This window comes from Centrocercus urophasianus, unplaced genomic scaffold (genome assembly GCF_019232065.1).
Source record: "Centrocercus urophasianus isolate 14NV4802_14NV808 unplaced genomic scaffold, USGS_Curo_1.0 seq_12, whole genome shotgun sequence".
Lineage (NCBI taxonomy): Eukaryota > Metazoa > Chordata > Aves > Galliformes > Phasianidae > Centrocercus > Centrocercus urophasianus.
The window spans coordinates 36290187-36297108 of NW_024884364.1; the positions used below are offsets into that span (position 1 = coordinate 36290187).

Sequence of the window (6922 nt, forward strand, 5' to 3'; positions counted from 1 at the left end):
TCCTCTTTGTTCACTGACTCTTGCAGATGTAACACATCCTTTCACACCACCCTGATCCAAAGAACGGTTAGTTCACGATGACTGTCACAGGATGTGCCTCTTTCCAGGCCATTTTTTTGCTGGAATCTGACTTTTAACTTTGCATGACCTCCTGAGTCAAACCTTTACCTGCAGCATCTTGATTTTTTACTTTGTCCTTTCTGTCAAGAGGCTGTCCTCCTCCTTCCATGATTTACCTCCTGTTCCTGACAAGCTTTCATTCTTTGTCAAGCACTAGCTGTAAACCTTTCTTTCATCTCTCCCAGAAGGTCTCAACCCAAACCCTACTCATATGCGATCTTATCACAGACCGTGCTCCTACAACCATACAGGCATTTCCGCAGCTTGAGATCACTCGCCAGCCCCTTCCACTTTGCCTGCACATGCAGAGAGATGTATGTACATCTCCTTTATTTCCTGTTGACATAGCATGCATCACGCCCGGGTTTCTGCTGTGCAGTTTCACAGCTAATCTGAGCTAACTGCGAACAATTAGGAACGAGCTGCTTGCGGCCAGGAGCAGAGGAGCTCTTTTTTTCTGGCACCGATTGTCATTGCTCGGCTGCAGTTAAGCCTGCTTCACATTTGCCTGGCTTACAGAATCACAGAATAATTAAGGTTGGAAAAGACTGCTAAGATCACCTAGTCCAACCTCAATCCATCCCCATCATGCCCACTGCCCATGTCCTTCAGTGCCACATCCACACGGTTCTCAAACACCTCCAGGCACAGTGACTCCACCACTTCCCTGGACAGCCTGTGCCACTGCCTCACCGCTCTTTCAGAGAAATCCTTTTTCTTAATACCCAACCTGAACCTGTTGGGAGTTTGCAGCTTTGTCCCTCCTCTTTTTGTTCAGTACGAGATGGTGTGGGTGCCATGGGCTGGAGAGTTGGAGATTCCCCACACTGCACATTCATTATCTGCCATATAGCACACAGACAGCACCTCTTCTCTTTAGTGCACTGAAATGAAGTTTGATATTACTCTCTGTTCTTTGTTAGAAGCAGGTTTAAATTACATTAGAGGCTTCGAGATCTGCAGTACACGTCATCCCCCCCATCACACAGGGCAGGGAGAATAAACACTGCCAAGTTTGCTGCCTAATGACTCACGCACAGGGAAGATTTCACAGGGGGGGTCGGCTCCTGGTCAGTGCCCACACAAGTGTTGGGGCACTGCATGAGCCAGGCAGACAGCTCAGCACAGTTTTTTCTTTGCGGAAAATGTCCTTAAAATAGTGAGGAAAAGAAGTGGGAGATAGGAAGCCAAATTCCAAGGACATAATTCAGTATTCAGGTAGTTGCATCTTCAAGTTTCATCACATATGTAGGGGATTAAATGCACATTAATCACTGACAAGTCTCAGGATAAATATTCAGTTACATGAAAATTTTCTCCAGATGTACATTACAAGGTAAATACCTAAGGGGATGTTAAGGAATGGTCAATATCAGGAACAGTTACTGAGAACTGAACAGAACATTTACTGGGAACTGAATAAAAGCTGAAGTTCAATTTTACAACAGAATCTTTGCTGCTAGTCATGTAATTCCTGTGAACAACTCCCTGGCTTCAGTGGATTTAGATCCTACCTAAACAGTACCCAGGTTTTTGCTCACCTCCCATGCAGGAGCAGCTTCATCTTGGCTGTATGAGGATGCTGTCTTAACATTCAGCAAAGGTGTGGTTTGGTTTTTGCCAGGAATTTTTCCTTTGCAATAAAAGCATTTACTTACAGTGGGAATCCTTGTAACGCTTCTAGCCCCTTCCCAAAAATATCATACCTTGCACTTTCAATGGCAATAAAGTGGCTTTTGTGCCTAATCTTATGGCCATCATTAATTTTGTCAGTATTTCTCACAACTCCAAGCATCCAGTTTCCCCAGCCACTTCCATTATTCGAGAAAAAAGGGAATACTTCACATGTAGATAACATATTTCAGTCTCCTTGTCAAACTACTTGGGATAGTATCCTTTATACAGTGGTTTACTATTTATGATATTGAACATATTTGGCCTATCTCAGGAATGCTACGTCTTTATATCAGAATTCAGCAGCACACTAAAAACACTGAAAAGAAATCCAAAAGTAAGAAAAAGAAGTAAGTTCTTTACCAGGTGTTGTTTTCAGTGGTACGGTCTTGCATTTAGAAAATGGCATTTTTAGCAAGGAGAGAAGTTTGAAATTGGCCAAACTTAGCCCCAGGTTTTTAGCTATCTTAATTTTTTTTCTTTAAAATAAGACAAACATCCTTCTTAAACCCATCATATGCAATAGGATTCAGAGCATTTTAGAATTCTTAACAGATCAGACAAACTTGAAAACAGAACATAACCAATTTGCAAGAACCCCCCAGTGGAAAGAAAAAGTCCTCCTCTTATGTTTCAGTTAAGCTGTGCTTATTATTAAACCAGGCTCAACACTGAGTAGCTCAGTCACAATTTGGGAATTCATGGTACTATTTCATGCTGTATTATCAATTACCAGATACTGATTTCTCCTGTGATTCCCACAAGCATGTTTTCTCTCCTCCCACAATCAAATCCACAGCTGTTTTCTACATTGTAAAACTGTTTTGTGCTCAAGCCATTCTTTTCCCCTTTTCCTGCTGACTCAGACACCTCTTGGAGCTGAGTACATCTCTTTCAAGGCTCCCCAGCAGCATTCCAGCAGCACATCTGCTGGCAATGGCTCAGCTCCATCCTCCTCTGAGAATCTGAGAGCTGGTAACTCAGCATCCTTACCAGTTCTACGGCTACGTATGCACATGGCCCTCAGAAATATCCTAGGTCTGACAGAAGCCACATACTCTACCCCCCTGCACTGCTGGGCAAAGGTACTCCCAGGTTCACAAGAGGGACGGAGTGGTGGAGCCAGGACAGGGATGGTCCTCTGAGTGAATGCTGGAAATGCATTATGTGGTCCTAAGAGTTGCCTTCATTTCACAGCACGATTGCACACACTTAGTCTAAAGTACCTGCTCTTCCATTTTACAGAAGTGTTTTAAAACTGCACTGTGCTAGGGAAGACCAAATTGAAATTGCTTGTATCAAAACATGTGCAATGCATCAGTAAGTGCAGCATGTTCCAGGATGAATAGGATTCACTTTTCAAATGCAGCCCAGACCAGAATGACAAAATATTTTATAGGTAGTTGTGATGCACAGTCAAAAGCTAGAGGAGCCAGTTAGGACTGGAGGCAACTAACAGTGCACTGAGGGTACAGTGCTAAACTGGACCAGCAGGTCCAGTTCCCCTTCTCATTCACCATCAGTCTTAGTAGGTTCATCTACCCAACCATGAAAAGAGAAAGAAGTGAGATGGGTGCAAGTGGGCCCATTAAAAGCAGCTCATTTTGCAGCCAGAGCACCCGAGGCTGTGGGGATCAAAGGGAAGTACTGCAAACCACCTCTTCTCCATTCTCCCCAGCCAAAACCTTCTTTTCCAGCTGAGCAGAGTTCCCAGTAGCCCATCTGAGGCCAATGGGCACCCTAGGACTCAGTGGGGCTGGGCTGGGGATCACACAAGGCTCTAAATTTCCCAATGAAATGTTTGCAATGGTTTGTGAAATGACTGTTTGCAGAAGAATCACATATTTGGTACAGCTACAAAGAGCCAGCACTGACCCAGGAGAGGTGTTTCTTTTATCTGCTGGTTTGCATGCCCCATCTGGTCCAATACCCAGCTCTTGAAGGACACAACAGAAATAAATCTGTTGCAATCACTCTCAGGTAGTCCTGTTTCTTAAGTTCAAAAGGACTGAGACTTGTTAGCTCAGTTTTGAGACCCTTGGCCCAGCCTTTGGAATACTGGATCCCACTGAGTCAAATTTTGAGATGCCAACACCTTAAGAATCCTGAGATGTGCAGGAGGTGGTGGTGCTTTGTCCACTTTCCTTGGTGGGAAATCACTGCTCCATGCACTGCTGAGTCCACCCTTCCATGAAAATGCCAAGAGGATTAAACAGCTTGCATAATTTCAAAAGGAAGCAGTGAGGGTGAAAATAAATACACACTGAAATAGTATAAAGTGCACTGGTTAAAAAGAAAAACAAAACAAAAAGCCACAGTCACAAAGGTATCTGGGTCTGCTGGCAGCGCTGGGAGCCAGATGGGACTGGAAGCAGGCAGGGTAATGCCAGTGACAGCAGGAGCGGTACCACCATGCCACTGAGCCCCGGGGGTGCTGCAGACATTGCACTGATGGAATGGGCAGATAACCACAAAAAAATGATGGCTTGGGTATTTTCAGAAACTATTCTGTTTTTTTTTTAACCTTGTGGGGTCTGCTCCCTTTTTGTTTTAAAGTACCAAACACTGACCTGCATGTACTGGCAGAAAGCGTGGAAATTGTACTTAATAACTAACACAATAACCATCTCTTACAGACTGTTCTAGGGTGAAATAAGTGAAATAAAGAGCTTTTCTCTCCTGCCTGTGAGGCTTTGGCTCAAGTTGCCAGGGGACACAGAAACAAAGTGCCCTCAGTTGCTCAGAGACCTTGTACTGATGAATTTGCCCATTAAAGAAATAGCACTTGAGGAAGGAGTTCCCACCTTGCCTGCCTACCTGCAATAAAATGCCGCGCATTTTGTGGGATGGCAGAAACACGAGGTGACTGTAAAGTCAGGAGGCTGGTGTCCCTGGAGCAGCCTGGGTCATTCCCTTCGCCTCTACTGAGCAGAGCCCCATTTCCACGACAAACAAAAGGAGCATCAGAGCCAGAAGCCTCCACGCTGTAATGACATTCATCCCAGCGGGGCTCCGCTCCCAAGGAGAGCAGGCACCAGGAAATTATGTGCAATACATTTCAGTGATTTACAGCTCTGTGCTCGTACAAGCCCACTGTCAGCTCTAGTTACCTTACAGGCAGTGGCAGCTTCAAGCGATGTGGAGATTTCTTTCCCAGCTCACAACACACAATCCAGGCGGCAACATAAGTCCACAAAAAAAAAAATCCTAAGTCAGAAAGGAAAATGTAATTTCAAGGAGGGAAATGCACATCACCCCAAAAGACAGAAAAATCTAATAAACTGCTGGGAATTAAATCCTCTCCCACAACCCTGACAGTGAGAGGCTGGGGTGAAATGGCACCGTCAGTGTGTGGGACAGAGAATCGACTCGTGCCCACTTTCATGGCTACACAGCTAAAGAAGGGCTGCTATGAATGAGAAGTTACTTGGAGGCAAACAGCACTTAGTGAATCAACACCAAGTGTGGATGAGACAGAGCTAAATCCAGTGACAGCAAAACTCGGATTCATGTGTTTTGAGACCAACATGTTAAATCATTAAATATGCTTCTGTTTCTCACTATTCTTTATCATAGGGAATTACAACTCACCATTCAACTTGCAAAAATCTTAGTTAATTTTTAACTTACCTTCTTTATCTAATGAGAACTAAGGTGAGTTCTGTCTGTCACAGTGGGCACCTCTCCAACTTCTGCTTATAATTCTGAGTCGCCTTTCAGATGTCTCTTTTGCTCAGCATCGAACTTTGTGCCTTATCTCTTCACAGGGACCTATTTTCTTAATCACCCAGACTGAGACCATTTTACTTTCAATGCATTTAAGTTTTAGACTAATGACTGACCCCACAAACTCTGATTTTGGCTGCTTCAAAGCCCAGAGGATGGAAATTGGATGTTTCGTATTCATTTTTATTGTCCTTGTTGTACACATGATTGAAGGTCTAGGAAACACCAGGGTTCCCTATATTTCTACATGAGTCTTCTAGATGAGCCAGAGCAGAGCAAAGGGTAGAGTGCGTCTTTCACACTCTAGGCATACATCTACACCTGCTTATAGCCACAAATTCTTTGCAGCTAGACTTCCCAGGATTTCCTGTTCCCTCTTGACTTTATCAGACTTGGCAGGGAGAAAATACTCCAAACAATGTTTTCATTTTCCAGTTTCATTTCTGATATTATTTAAAGGTGCTCTTCTTTAGAGCTGGACAAGGAGCATACTCACAGGACATCTAGCAGCTGCCTTCACAGCTACTATACAGTGAGCTACTATTAGTTTAGCTACTATACAAACATGCAGAAAGACACAATTGCTATCCCTTAGGGGACATCTTTCCTACACGCCAGTGACACACATATGCATACAGACATAATTTAGATGCTGGGGGAAATTTTTCACTCAGAGTAGCACAGGCTGCCCAGAGCTGTGGTGCCCCATTCCTGGAGGCACTCGAGGCCAGGTTGAATGGGGCCCTGCGCAGCCTGAGCTGGTGGGGGGCAGCCCTGCCCACGGCAGGGGTTGAGATTGAGTAATACATCCCCGCCAGTGCATGTGGAAGTCCTCTGTGCTTTGTGCTCGTGCTTGCTCTGCAGCAACACAGACCTTTTCCCCTTCTTGTCACTGCCAAAGTGTGGGTAACAAACCTGGCTCCTTCCCTGCCCCTCCACCTTTGCTTGGCTCTTCTGATCCTCTTCTTCCTGAGCGGGAGTTGGCAATTCAGGAGGCATTGCATGCTACAGCAACAGCCAGATGTTTGGTCTTGACAGGCTCAGCATGAGATGAGATTGAAACAGCACAATAAAGATCACACTTAGGAGACTCCCCCTCCCCATTTTTTATCTCATGAAACTTTTTTTTTTTTTGTTTGAGGTACAGATGAATATAAGTACTATCTCAACCGTTGAGTTAATAACATGTAAAATGCACTCTTTGCCATGCACATAATTAGTCTTGCATTGCAAACATGAAATATTAATAAATAAAAATTAGCACCTTTGTTGTGGCTGTGTTTCAAACTGCTTTGAAAATTAATTAATTCCCAGCAGCTCGTGTGAGGCAGAAAACCATTATTAGCCTAGTTCTTACACACGGAGGCGGAGAGCTTTCTCCAAACCATAAGCTCCTTGTACA

At 44.3% G+C, this 6922-nt stretch overlaps 1 long non-coding RNA gene across 2 annotated transcripts in view; it reads right to left on the bottom strand.

Annotated features, from left to right (window-relative positions):
• The window catches only part of LOC122156352, a 42826-nt gene extending 37845 nt beyond the window's left edge, over positions 1–4981 (bottom strand). Inside the window, exon 1 of one of the 2 annotated variants that reach the window (XR_006167452.1) lies at positions 4905–4981. This is a non-coding gene — a long non-coding RNA (uncharacterized LOC122156352). The remainder of the gene's footprint in view (positions 1–4904) is intronic. The other variant, XR_006167451.1, reaches the window with a different exon arrangement.
• Positions 4982–6922: the final 1941 nt, after the last annotated feature.